Source organism: Mirounga angustirostris, unplaced genomic scaffold, assembly GCF_029215605.1.
Source record: "Mirounga angustirostris isolate CCGP_5_RB_7025 unplaced genomic scaffold, mMirAng1.0.hap1 SCAF_12, whole genome shotgun sequence".
Lineage (NCBI taxonomy): Eukaryota > Metazoa > Chordata > Mammalia > Carnivora > Phocidae > Mirounga > Mirounga angustirostris.
The window spans coordinates 19,891,134-19,904,154 of record NW_026991720.1 but is presented as its reverse complement, the minus strand read 5'-3'; the positions used below and the strand labels follow the sequence as shown (position 1 = coordinate 19,904,154).

Genomic DNA, 13,021 nt, shown 5'->3' with positions numbered 1-13,021 from the left:
TGACAAAGCAAAGAAAATAAAAAGAAACTGAGCAAAAATTCTAAATGGTCAGTAGAGTACTAAATTACTTGCTTGAAAAAAATTAATATTGCCAGTTAAAGCAATAATGACTTTCAAATTTATGAAAATCCAGCAAGCTATCTAAAAGCATTCTAAATCACAGATGGGACCATGAAAATGGAGGACAGTCAGTCACTCCTGAAATCAACAAAAATGAATCAGGAATATAGGACGTAGGTTTATGAGAATGTATATTTTAGAAAGTTTATTTCACTTGTTAACTGAAATCAGCCCAAATTTCTCTCTCCCATAAAATGTCCACGGATGAAGAAAATGACTAGAAGTATGTTAAGTAAAAGTTGATATTTCTGTTCCTTAAAATACTTACTGTGAACATATAGTATTCTATTGCCATTACTGATTTTAGGATAAATGAATAATGAAAACTATAAGGCATAAAAAGTATCTACCTATACCCATTTTTCTATGTGGATAAACCTTAAGAGTAGTAATTTTCTCAAAAGAAAAATGATTTTTTTCAGATAATGGGAAGATCCAGAAAGTACATTATATAAAATAAGCTATGGGAAATTTTTTAAACTGCAGTGTGGGTGTTCGAGGTGGTGACTTAGCAGGTATTTTACCATATTTTGTACCACAGAGAAAATGAGAAAGAAAAAACAATTTATAACAGTTGCTTATGCCTTTATCTTTAAATTATAGCATATTCAAATGAAAAAAGACATTCATCCACAATTGAGAAACCAGGTTTAATCCTTATAATGCCCATAATTTATATTGTAACAACTGCATACTTTAGTCATTGAAATATACTTGGATTCAAGGGATTGAAAATACAAGATCTGCATATATAAAAGATAATTTAAGGGGCCTAACCAATATTAGTTGTTTTTTGCTTTGTTTTTTGAGGCAGAAGCAGTAAAGACAACAGGAAGGTGTGGGAGAGATACAAAAATGAGTTTAAATTACATGAGAAAGACAGAGGTTCAATGAGACAGAGCTTTTGGAAGGATTATTGTTTGGTGATTTCTTTTTTAAATAAGTATTAGTCATTTAATTTTATGCAAATTCTCTAATCTCAGAAAGACTTTGGAGAAACCTAGTCAAAAAAGGTACATTTTTAAGAATGTTAACACAACCTATTGTGGGTTTGTTTTGTTTTGGTTTTTTGTTTTGTTTTGTTTTTCCTGAGCAGGCTAACAATATGTTGAGACTGTTAGTTTTATAATGAAAAGGACTTTGGTGATTTTGCTCTTTGGTGGGTACTTTTTTAACAGACTCTTGCATAAACTGCACAAAATAATAAGACATGCCAGAATTAAGTTTGACCTAATAGACTTTTCTTAGAAATGAAATTTACAATATTGATATCAACATTCCACTGCCATTTCCCTGATGCTATGACCCCAACAGAAACAGAAATGTTCTCTGCCTCTGAAAAATACAATCCAAAATAAAAAGCCTCATTAAAAAAAGAAAAGAAAAGAAAAGAAAAGACCCTTGCAGCCAGGAATATTCTGATCCATGAAATCCATCATTAAAGAGCAGTCTACGTCAAGGAATCACCCTTTCATGTTTTTATTTTACCACATATCCCTTTGCTCAGCTCTTGCCCCAACCCAACCCAATCGTATGACCTGTCTTCATCCATGCTTTCATGCTTTCTCCTCCTGGTCATCCATTCCATTTTAATGGATAATACAGAAGGTAAAAAAAATAACTCATTCTGTACACTCACTTGTTAAATAAAAACTCTACAAGATTGACCCCAAAATCACAATGAATAGTGAATCCTTATTCTTCATTGATATCCCAAATCAGACTTCCAATGAAAGATTAAAATAAAAAACAAACATTCAAGTAAAACACATGTGCTCACAGCATGTTATTAAGGGGGTACCTGTGTAGTATTTCCCCCAAATTCTACAGTCTCCTCCATCTCTGTACTCCCCACACCCCAGCTACTTCCTTAAAGCTGCTTTCCCTAAACTCTGCAATCGCTCATCTCTGGAACCTAGTCTCTTCATCTTTATGTGTCAGTCCCTAGTCTCAAGGAGCTGCACTCCAATATCACAGTATCTCAGCGTTTAATAAACAAACCATTTTTGACCCAGAGTAAAGTTTAACCAGCTCTACTCTATTGTTGTTTTTAATTTCCCACCCATTGGCTGGCCTTAGAGTAATAAATGAACAAAGATTGTAATGAGCCTTTGCTCAAAAGATGAAGGATAAAACAAAGACCTGAGCTTAAATACACTGAAGTGTCCAGATTTGATATCTATCTCCCCCCGCCTCCCTCCCTCTCTCTCTCTCTCACAAAAAGAGTCTGTCAAATTTTAAGGGATACACATACAAGAGAAATCTCTATTTTATCAAATAAAATTAAGCATTTACAGAGCTCTGAAAACCTAAAAGATTAGGTAGACCTAACTGTAGTTTTTTAATTATTCCTGTATCACAGAACAGTTACACAATTGAGCTAATCATTCTGTTTCTTCTGGCAAAATTCAATATAACATTTCAACATAACAAAATAATGGAAAAATACTGTGTCCTAATTCCGCCCCCCCTCAACAAATTACCTCAAACTGTATGGAATTATCATCTTCCTAGATGCTGGAGACTGATGATGATGGCAACAGCAGCTATCCTAATTTAATATTCATATAAATTCACATATAATACTTTGTTTCATCTCTATACCCTCAAGAAGTATGTTATGAAAGCCATGCTACAGATGAGGCTCTAGGGGTGAAACAGGGTACGTGGTGTTTCCAAGGACAAATAGTCAATAAGTAGTTCTGACACCGCTTGTCTTTGATGTCATTATGTTTACCTTGGGGTCCTTTGAGGGAGAGGTCCTGAGCCTTTGAGGCATACCAGAATCATCCAAGCCCATCTCCCTAACTTGCTGAGGTCAGGGGTTATTGAATACCTCAGGTAATTATGAAAAACTGAGAGACAAGCATTTGGGAATTATTGCTTTACAATAGTGTAGGTATGTGAAAATTAGCAACTAGAACAAATCAGCAAGTTAGCTGTTCTTTCCTCTGTTAGAACAAATCGGGTGAGTTCTATTCGAAATTTCTTTTGTTCAGCACAGCAATTAATTAAAACACTACTGCATGCTTGCTTTGTGCCATGTTACCAATAAAGCTAGTGAAATTTTGTTTGAGTTTCATAAAACGTGAGGAACAGTACCCCCGTAATTCAATATATTTCAGTCACCTTTGCAATATTTGGGATGGTCACCCCAACACCAAACAGTTCCAGGAACCTACATAAATATTTACTTACTTACTTCGAACCTATTCGATCAGACAATAGTAACGACTAGGTAAACACTGCCATCACTCCCTTCCCCAACTACATAAAACCAACCCTGAAACCCCCAGGTTTCTGTTTCCTTGTCTGAAAAAGTATACTTCTGTACTAGATGAATGCTAAAGTTCCATGGAGCAGTAAACTTTTAAGTCTATAAAATACTCCACTTCATTAATTCAGAATCCAGGTGGTTGTATTAATAATGGTTTTAACTGTCAGTCGGCAAAGGCTTCAAATACTGGCAATCTTGTTTTGTTGCCTGGCAAGGCTTGAAATTCAGAATTTCATCATAAATCACTGTTTCCATTTGGTTACTCCTAAAGTAATATTCATTCAAAAACGCTCTTTTGCGTAATTACTCTTAACTAGCTAGAGTATAACTGGTATTTCCGTAAATGTTTACTAGTGCCTCTATTTAGTTAAAACACTCTTTTGTCTTTCTGGCATTATTCTTTTGGGCACCGAGTTCAGGGCCAAGTCCAAATGATACATAATATAATTTTTTAATGTACCCAACAGAGAAATGGCAATCTCTGTCTTTAACTGCATGCTATTGAATTTTAACAAACAGTTCTAGGAATGTCTGCCAAATTTCTATAATTTAGAGCAACTATATCATGAAAGAATAGACAGTCCACAATTTATTACGTATTATTTTTCTTGAACTACAGAAATACTCATTGTAGTTCTAGTTACATTTTTATTTGAATGGTAGTGAGATCAGCAGAAAAACAGATCTCAACACGTGGACTGCCTACCCAAGGAGATAACCTGAGGATCTCAACTCTCCACCTTAAACTACCCTACTTCCTGTATTTGTGCTAAGTCACATCACATAACAGTCCATCTGGGCAAGGCAGAACTACACTGGAGGGGCGCCTGGGTGGCTCAGTTGGTTAAGCGACTGCCTTCGGCTCAGGTCATGATCCTGGAGTCCTGGGATCGAGTCCCGCATCGGGCTCCCTGCTCAGCGGGGAGTCTGCTTCTCCCTCTGACCCTACCCCCTCTCATGCTCTCTCTATCTCATTCTCTCTCAAATAAATAAATAAAATCTTTAAAAAAAAAAAATTAAAAAAAAAGAACTACACTGGAAATAAGTTCTAGAAATACTGATATTAACAAGAGGTAACAGGCGAGGAGGAGCGAGGAGAGACGAGAGGTGAACTGTGCTTGATTCAGTCACTCTCTGTATTGTGGGTGCCTACCACACACGATACCTGGGCATACAGTAGGTGCTCAGTATCCCCTAAAAGGGGGATGTCTAACACAGGGCAGAGGAATGTACAGAGGGACAGCAAGTCTGCAGGTTTCCCGGTGTGTGATGCTGAAGCAGCAGATGGAGACCATCACAAGAGGTTAAATGAAGAAATGGCTTCCAGGTAGTTGACGGAGTGGTAGGTTTCTGAGATTTATAAATTACTCAGGTTAATTCTGAGGCAGAGTTGAGGGAAGCCACTGAGTGCGAAGTTCAAATAGCTCTAGGGTAAGAGGACAATCTGTTGCCTTAAATTAGAGGAAGGAAATTGACAGTAAACTCCTATTTGTGTGACCATAATCTAAATTTACAGGAAGTTTATACCCCAAGATTCCATATGTACACAATCTAACCAGCAGGCGAATAAGAAGGCTGGGCTACTGTGGATACAGTGGTTCAAGGGCCACCTCACCAGAGGTGTACTAGAAAGAAATGATTCTGCAAAGTAAGCCATGGCAAAGGAAGACGGTGGGGGCAAAAGTACGAGCTGGAAGGGGATCACTAGGTCCCATCAGAATGGGACACCACATCCCATTCTCCCCTTGCTGCCATCACACGAAGTCCCAACATTACCTTGGCTGATCTAGCCTGGTGTGGAGCTTTGATTTCTGGATATTTCTCCCCATGGTATTTCTCAGACCACCTTCTTTCTCTCCGTTCCCCCAGAGGAGTAAGACCGATCCATAGACCCTTATCTCTCCTATAACGTAGCCTGTGTACTTCACCAGATAACTGTATCCATCATCTGACCCATGCCCTATAATGAAACTGGTATAATTTCACTTTACTGTGGAACACAATCCACGATTAAGTAAGCCTACTGGGGCTGAGTTTACAAAAGAAGCCAAGTACAGAACATGCCAAGGGAAAACTCAGCTGAGAATCTGCTCCTAAACTCTAGAGGCTCAAAAGTGTCATGCTCACTTCCACCAAAAATCTTCTTAAAGTGGGGGGCAGGTAAGTGGAACTGCATGCTGAATGTAAGGCCAGAAAGCAATGGTCACACAGAAGGAAAGGCTATTAGTGAGGAGGAAGACAGAGGCCTGACTGCACCAGCTGGGAAACTCAGGGCAAGTTACTTGAGGTCTCTGAGCCTCAATAACAAAATCAACAACAACAGGTTGGGTGGTGAAGAGAAAAAATACCTCTCCCAAAGGTCTGTGCTGGGGTTAGAAGGATGATGTTAAGTCATTTCATACACTGCCTGCCCAATAATAATCCCTCAGTAGATGGTGGCCATTTCAATGCTGCTGCTGAAGACCGTGACACAGACACTTTATTTCTAGGCCAACAGCCTTGAATAGCAAGGGTGTCCACAATGCAAAGTCCCAAAGAGCATTTTCACCCAAAGCCAAGTTTGGGGACAATACATGAAGTTGAGCATTCTATTTAGGACAGGGCTTGTCAATAAAATTTTTACGTCCCCAAAGTCATGTAAAAGTAATGGCTAAGAACACTGTTTAGGCAATATGATTTAATTTAATTTACTTTAAAAGTTTGCTGGAAAAATGGTATCTATACTGATGTTTAATTTTATGTAAGTAAGATGTGCAGTTGCATTAATACCAGTAGCTAGCATGACTGGAGCAGAAGACCCTCACCCAAATCTCGGAGAAAACCTGCAGGATAAGGTATAACCTGAGGGAAGGTGTACACTATGTGACCTGGAAGATGAATATCTAAATCACGTGGACCGTTGTTGAGATTAAAGCCTTTTACCTCCTGAAAACGTGTCCATTAATTTATTCGATAAAGATTTACAAAGCACCCACTATGTGTTAGGCACTGTTCCAGGGGCTGGGGATACAACACTGAACAGAAAAGGTTCCTGCCCTTATAGATCTCAGTGAGAACTACTAATAGTGAGGGCTCAGTACTGTGGCCACACTATTCTCCCTGGAGCTCTTGTTTTTAACGGTCTCTGAAAGAGAATGAAATTATAGAGCACAGACTACTGACCTTCATTCAGCTTAACTCACTGGATACAAAGACTGCATTTTCTGACCTAGGCAAGCAAACCCTACAGCTTCCTCATCAAATAATAGCCAGTCCTATAAACTCTTCCCGAAGGGTCAAAACTCCAGGCTCTGAAGGAAAGGAAGGTGCTAATACATCTTTTCCTTATTCCTCTAGCTCTACATCTTGGTAAACACTTGGGGGAAGATTTTTAAAGGCCTGCAATGATAATTAAATATTTATCTAATTTGATTACCATCCCACGTCATTTTATGAAAGAGAAGAAATTTCCTGTTTGGACCCTCAATCTTTGGTGGCATTAGCCTCCATGCCTGATTCTTCACCCAAGGACATTAAGTCCTAGGTTGAAGGGCATGAGTCTGGGTCCTTAGATGGAAGGGCCCCAGTGAAACCTCACTACCCACGGCTCCCAACTCTGCAGAGACTGGAATAATGCAAGCCTGAATAAGGACTGTGAATATAAATGTAACACCGAAAATTACAGGCATAGTTTTCTAGAGATTCTTAGACAGACTGAAGATTATAAAGAGAATAAAAGTGTGAACAACTCCCACTCCAGAGGACCTCAAGAATCCTCAGGTCTCTTTCTCATCTGTCTCCTCTTCTGCAACACAGTGCAAAGGCAGGCCATTCTGGGACGGCTGCAGGTCCTCAGAAGCTTCAAATTAGGACCTCTACTAATGAAACACTATGGCTTCTTGACCTCAACGTCCTAGGAAGGACTCACGCTATAGGAACTGGCATTGTGCAGGGCACAGCAAGCCTCAGATGGTGTGCCGGGATAAGCTGGTGTTTCTTGAAAAAAAGATTCCGTGGCTTAAGTGTAATGCTGAAACATGGCATTGCAGTATCATCATCTTGGAAGCTCTGAATGTATATAAACTCTGACAAGGCCCTACAGTAAAGAAATCTGTTCAGCTTAGTTAAACTTAACATTACTCAAAATTATTTGGCCATAGAACCCATCCCACTTCCTGACAAATACATTAATTTTTACAAGTTAGCTGGTGCCTACTATGTGCCAAGCACTATCGTGGTGATCAAAGGGGAAATATTTCTGGGCTTCATGGAGCTTACACATTTAATATTTATTTTCAAAGACCACTATTTAAGGCAACCAGTTCATTGGGTCTTTATCTGAGCATTTAACCTGATGAATTACTCTAAGCCAATGAATTCCCTCCTAAATCCCACGATCTCCAACTCTCTGAGACAAAAGTGGCAGCTACTCCTCACAAAACATTTCTGCTCTGGAAAATAATAGTCTGGCATAGCCTCCATGGATCCACTCTGGCAATTAAAAGCTCTGTACCAGATGCCAAAGGGTGTTTGTGCTATTTGTATTTGTCCCTATACCTACACACACTTGCCTGGCTCACTGGAGGAGTTTAACAAATGTGTTCTAGAATAAATGGTAAATGACAAGGACTCCCTCTAGCCCCTAAGAATGACCAAGATCAAAATCCTATCTTAGTCTGTGTGGCCAAACTGGATTTGGGTTCCCTTTATTGAATGCTGCCCTCACTGTGCCAACCTGCTTTACACGCCAAGTTCAGATGTGGGCACTTCTTCTTTGACGATGTTATGAGCTAATATTATTTGCAAATGTTTTAATGACCAAATATATCTTTCTAACTGAAACTAATGTGCTGAAATGTAATCCCTTATAGAGGCACAGCTGGCTCACGGTCTGAACATAAAACTGGGATTCAAGAGCGTTTTCTAACACCAGCCCTGCAATTTTCTTTAAAAAAAAAATTAATATTCGTGTATTTTAATTTCTCAGTCAGTAAAACAGGGAAATAAACATTGGCTGGTCTGCCTAAATGGAGTACATTTGAAATTTATAAATAAACAAGATATCAAGAAGCAAAACAATCACTAATTATGAAATTGGATGCAAAGAAGATTCAGAGATCAAGCCCATTTTCAATCACATTTGCCGGAAATACAGAATGACTTCCTGGCTGCAATATTCCTACCAATAGCAAGAAAAGATCCCAAAGAAAGGAAAGGGAGTATTAACTGTTTTACAAAAGAACATCCTTGCTGAGCCTCCCCACACAAAATAAACAGAATCTTTAAAAGTGAAATTAATTTTCCCTGGATTTCATAACGCTTTATTTCTCACCTTGTCTTTTTACACATTCAAGTGGCAGACCATTTTAAGAAACTGTCATGGTAAACAGAATTTAATTATTTTATGGTACGGTCTTTCACGAGGTAAAGGAAACGTGAAGAGTTGAGAAAGTATGCAACCCATATTGTTGGCATCTTAGCACTTACGATCATTACAAGCACTCACAAAAAGGCAATACTGGGCTTTAAAGCTGAACTCTGTATTATCCCTTTCTCAGAGCCCTGGGGCTATCACTGCAAAGCACAGTGGTCCATTCTAAGCTCTGAATAGAGAAAAGGAAGAGATCATTAAATTATAATTTCCATGCACAATTGGTACAAGTATTTCCTACCAACAGGATTAATATGAAAGCAAGATCCCAGAATAAAGCTGCTCAGCAGAGAGGATGACAGTTTAGTGTCTTGTAAATTCGATTTCACTGAAAGCCCTGACACATCATAATGGTGAAACCCTATTTACTGTAGCAAGCAGGAGGGATAATGCTATTTAATACCTGGTGTACTGTGTGCCATCCGCTCATAGCTTTGTACTCCATGTTCTCATCTTACCTTCTGGTTAGTACTTCTTGACAGCCTACATGGTAAATAGAGCCCCAAATTAAGTGCTGATCCCGTGATTTGCAAATCTTTCCTCTAAAATTAGGCACAGAAAAACTGGCTCCAGTTAAAGGGATAATTTTCACGGGATGCACTTTTAACAGGCTCACCCCAGAAAAGAATGTAAATCGCATATCCCTAAAGCCAGATTTAAAAAGCATTTCAAGGTTACCCAAACCACATTTCCCATTAGGAAATTCAGAGAGGTTAACAGAAAAGCCAATGCGTTTGAAGGACTTGTTGAATAATGAATTAAGGATAAGAACCCCATATCCACTACACTGTGTGGATCGCTCCCTTCCCCCTCAGGAAAACAAAACAGAAGGGGGAGGGGGTGAAGTCCATTCCTGCTTACTGCTTTTGGAATATCTGCAACAATAAGCTTCCTTTAGGGAGGTGAAGAGTGTAAAAGGGTTCAGGTCTTTGAATCTACGTTATAAATAAATATGTCCATTATATTAGGAAAAGATATGATGATACTGGCCCTTATTAATTTTTCTACCTAACAATGAAGATCTAAGCACATTTATGTGAACTATCATTACTTGCTAATGAGGAAAAAAAGAGCAACTCAAGGTACATGCTGGAAAACCACTCCTAAAACCCCTGTCGTGTGTAATGGCATTACAATTAAACGTGTCTCTGGCTTCCATCACCTTCAATGTCCAACTCCTGGACCAGAGAACTTTGTTTCTGCAACTCTGGGTGACTTCAGACCATATTTCAAGATGAATGAGGAAACCAGTACAAAAATTCAGAGTGTCAAAGGAATAATATATATCTCTAGGTTGACAAGTACAAACTAGCTATCTACCACAAAGTTATGCTTTTAACTATTATGTTAAATTTGCTATCTCACACTGTACAGCCAAAGCCCACACAATAATTCGGTGTATATGAGCTACCCATATGACCTAGAATCACTGACGACTGTTCAGAAAGCACTTGAGGGGGGAAAGTATCAAAGGGTTTTTTTTAATCCCATAAATAGACTTTATTAAATTATCTTCCTACCCCAGAAAAGACTGCTTATGTGTTTTAGTATCTTAGATGTCAGTGATCTGTGATTCTATCCTTTATTAATCCCATCAAAAGGCTGAACAAGCTTCACTCAATGAAGTATTTTTATAATGACAGACTTCATCTGGTAGTAAAAATACATAATAATTTCTTCCCATAAGCAGCACACTGGGCTGACAATAATCCGTTCTGTTGTCGTTTCTTTTTACCATCATTGTTGGCATTATTTTCCCCCAAGCTTTGCACAGAGGAATAGAGAAACCAAGGTACTAATTGACAAAGAAGTCAAGCAATCAAAAAAGCCCATTAATCATACAGATGAGCCCGACACTTCATAATGCAATGGAAGATATGCCACCCACTATAAGTAAAAGGCTTTTAAAAATTGCTCATTTGGTGTAAGTAAGCACGACCTTAGAATTTAATTAGTAACTCTCTCCACAGGTGACGAACTAGTAAAGTACGTTTCTTCTTAATGACAATTTATTTTTCACCATTCTCTTTACACTGCTTTCTTTTGCTCAGCTTGTACAATTCCCTCTCCTTAATTGTATGGGATTGACTGCAGTGTGTATGCAAATAGCTACTGAAATCCAGAGGAGCCTATAAACGGAAAGCAATACAGATCCCACTACCCTGTTGATACATTGTGACTCTACCTAACTAAGCCCTCTGATCTCCCTCAGCTCCTCAAGTCACCAAGGCGTTTATAGCTCTCTTCACACTGTGCCAAACCCCACCATTCTTATGAACACCAAGAGCAAAGTGGATTGAGTAGAGCAAATCAATTCAAGTTCATAATTGGGAAATTAGACACGAAGACACACTAATCATCAAAGAACTCACATCTCCAAGATGTCTTGGGGAGAAGGGGGTCCTTCATCCTGGAAGATCCCTGGGAGAATCTGGACTCTGCCCTCTCAAACTACGGTCTGGTCTTGCTTCTCACTTCCCTCCCATAGGGCTAATAGACTACTGGAAAATACACATGCCCTGAAGAACATGAAGGCAATCCAGACTCTAATGAAATGACCATCGAAGCATTTTATCAAAAGTATAAAGTTTGTTTCTATCTAGAGGTGGAATGATAGGACTATCTGATAGCAACACTATGAACATATGAATGAATGGCTCAAAAACATTTGTAAACTGCTTCAGTGACTATGGCTTTCTTACTTCAAAGTAGAAGAAGCACAACTAGATGTTAAAATAACTCTTAGAGGTATCATGCTGTAGCTGCTAGATAATAAGACTTTATTTATTCCCTTTTTGGCCAAATGTCCCCAGGAAGTACCATCCTGGGGAAAAGATTCTGCCTTTTCAATGCTTAACAATCTTGTAGATTATGAGGTAGCATTAATCCCATTTTAACATTGGGACCTAAAAAGTTGTATTAGAAACCAAAAAGAGCTAACTCACCACCCAAAGAGCCAACACACAACCAGCAGGATTTAACTCTTGAGTGCAGAACTAACAAATATTAAAGCTAGCACTGGCTAATGGCTAAAAGCTCAGGTGTTGGAATTACCTCAGATCCAGATGTTTTGGTTGGATATTCTCGGGCAAGTTACTTGAAGCCTTCGGGCCTTCATCTAAACAACAGGACTGACAACCTCATAGAGTTGTCTGTGTGAATAAAATGACGTAACCCATGGCAAGTGTCTAGCACATGTAAATGCGCAATAAATATTACTGTGAGTTACTATCACAATGATGATGATGCTACAAATAATATCAAGACAGTCAAAACTTGATTCTCATAGGATAGATATATATTATTAATTTAAATGACGAGTGAAGAAGATACCAGGTACTTTGTTGATAGTTAAAAACTATACATTAATTGCTTAAGACATCATTTTATGGTATAAGCTTAGTAAATCTAGGATTTATTCACTGAACTCCTATGTGAGTTGTGGAAAATACAGAGACGAGAGAAAATGACCTTTAACCTCAGGGAATTTATGTGATAAACACAGATAACAAATCACAATTACCATAACTGTGGCACCATAAAGAGAGGTATAAAAACACTATGGAACATTCCCTTAGAGATTTGTGGAAAGCTTCCTAAAAACACTTAAGAACCTTCTCTTTGAAAGCTGCCCTGGGCTTCCTCTTATCAAATCACCAATCAGGAATTAACATCCTCCAAGTCTCTTAAATCAACAACCAGGAGTTAATACTCAAGTCTCTTTCGGTTAGGCCACACACCTAACTGTGACCTCACCAATGTTATTAAAATACAGAAGTTCACTTCACATCTATGTCAATGTCCTTTGATAAAGCCAGCAACCTTTACAATGAAATAGGGACTTGAAAAACTTTTCAAATGGCTTGACTTTCTTTCTCTGTAAAGAGTTACTGCTTTTAGAATACTGGTTCTAAGAAGGGTGAACTTGTGTCCAGTTAAATTATACTTATTCCTCCTCATGAGGCAGTGATAGAAGAAAGTTCTCTCAGACTCGCGGTGAACCAACCAATATGAATATATAGGAGGAGAAAGATCCATTCACACATAGGAACTATCTAATTGATAGAATTTATAAATAGATCAAAGAGGCAAGCCACACTGTAATAGAACTGAATGTGCTCCACATGCTCAGGGGATTTGGATTCAGAGTCTCAAAAGAAATCTGTAACAAGTCAATGACAATGAACAGTTCAAGTAATAAGACTACGAGTCAT

The 13,021-nt window shown here is 38.5% G+C and overlaps 1 protein-coding gene across 5 annotated transcripts in view; it reads right to left on the bottom strand.

The window, feature by feature from the left end:
- The window catches only part of CHCHD3 (coiled-coil-helix-coiled-coil-helix domain containing 3), a 274,616-nt gene that overhangs the window by 78,620 nt on the left and 182,975 nt on the right, over positions 1-13,021 (bottom strand). The gene's annotated exons all lie outside the window — the stretch shown is intronic.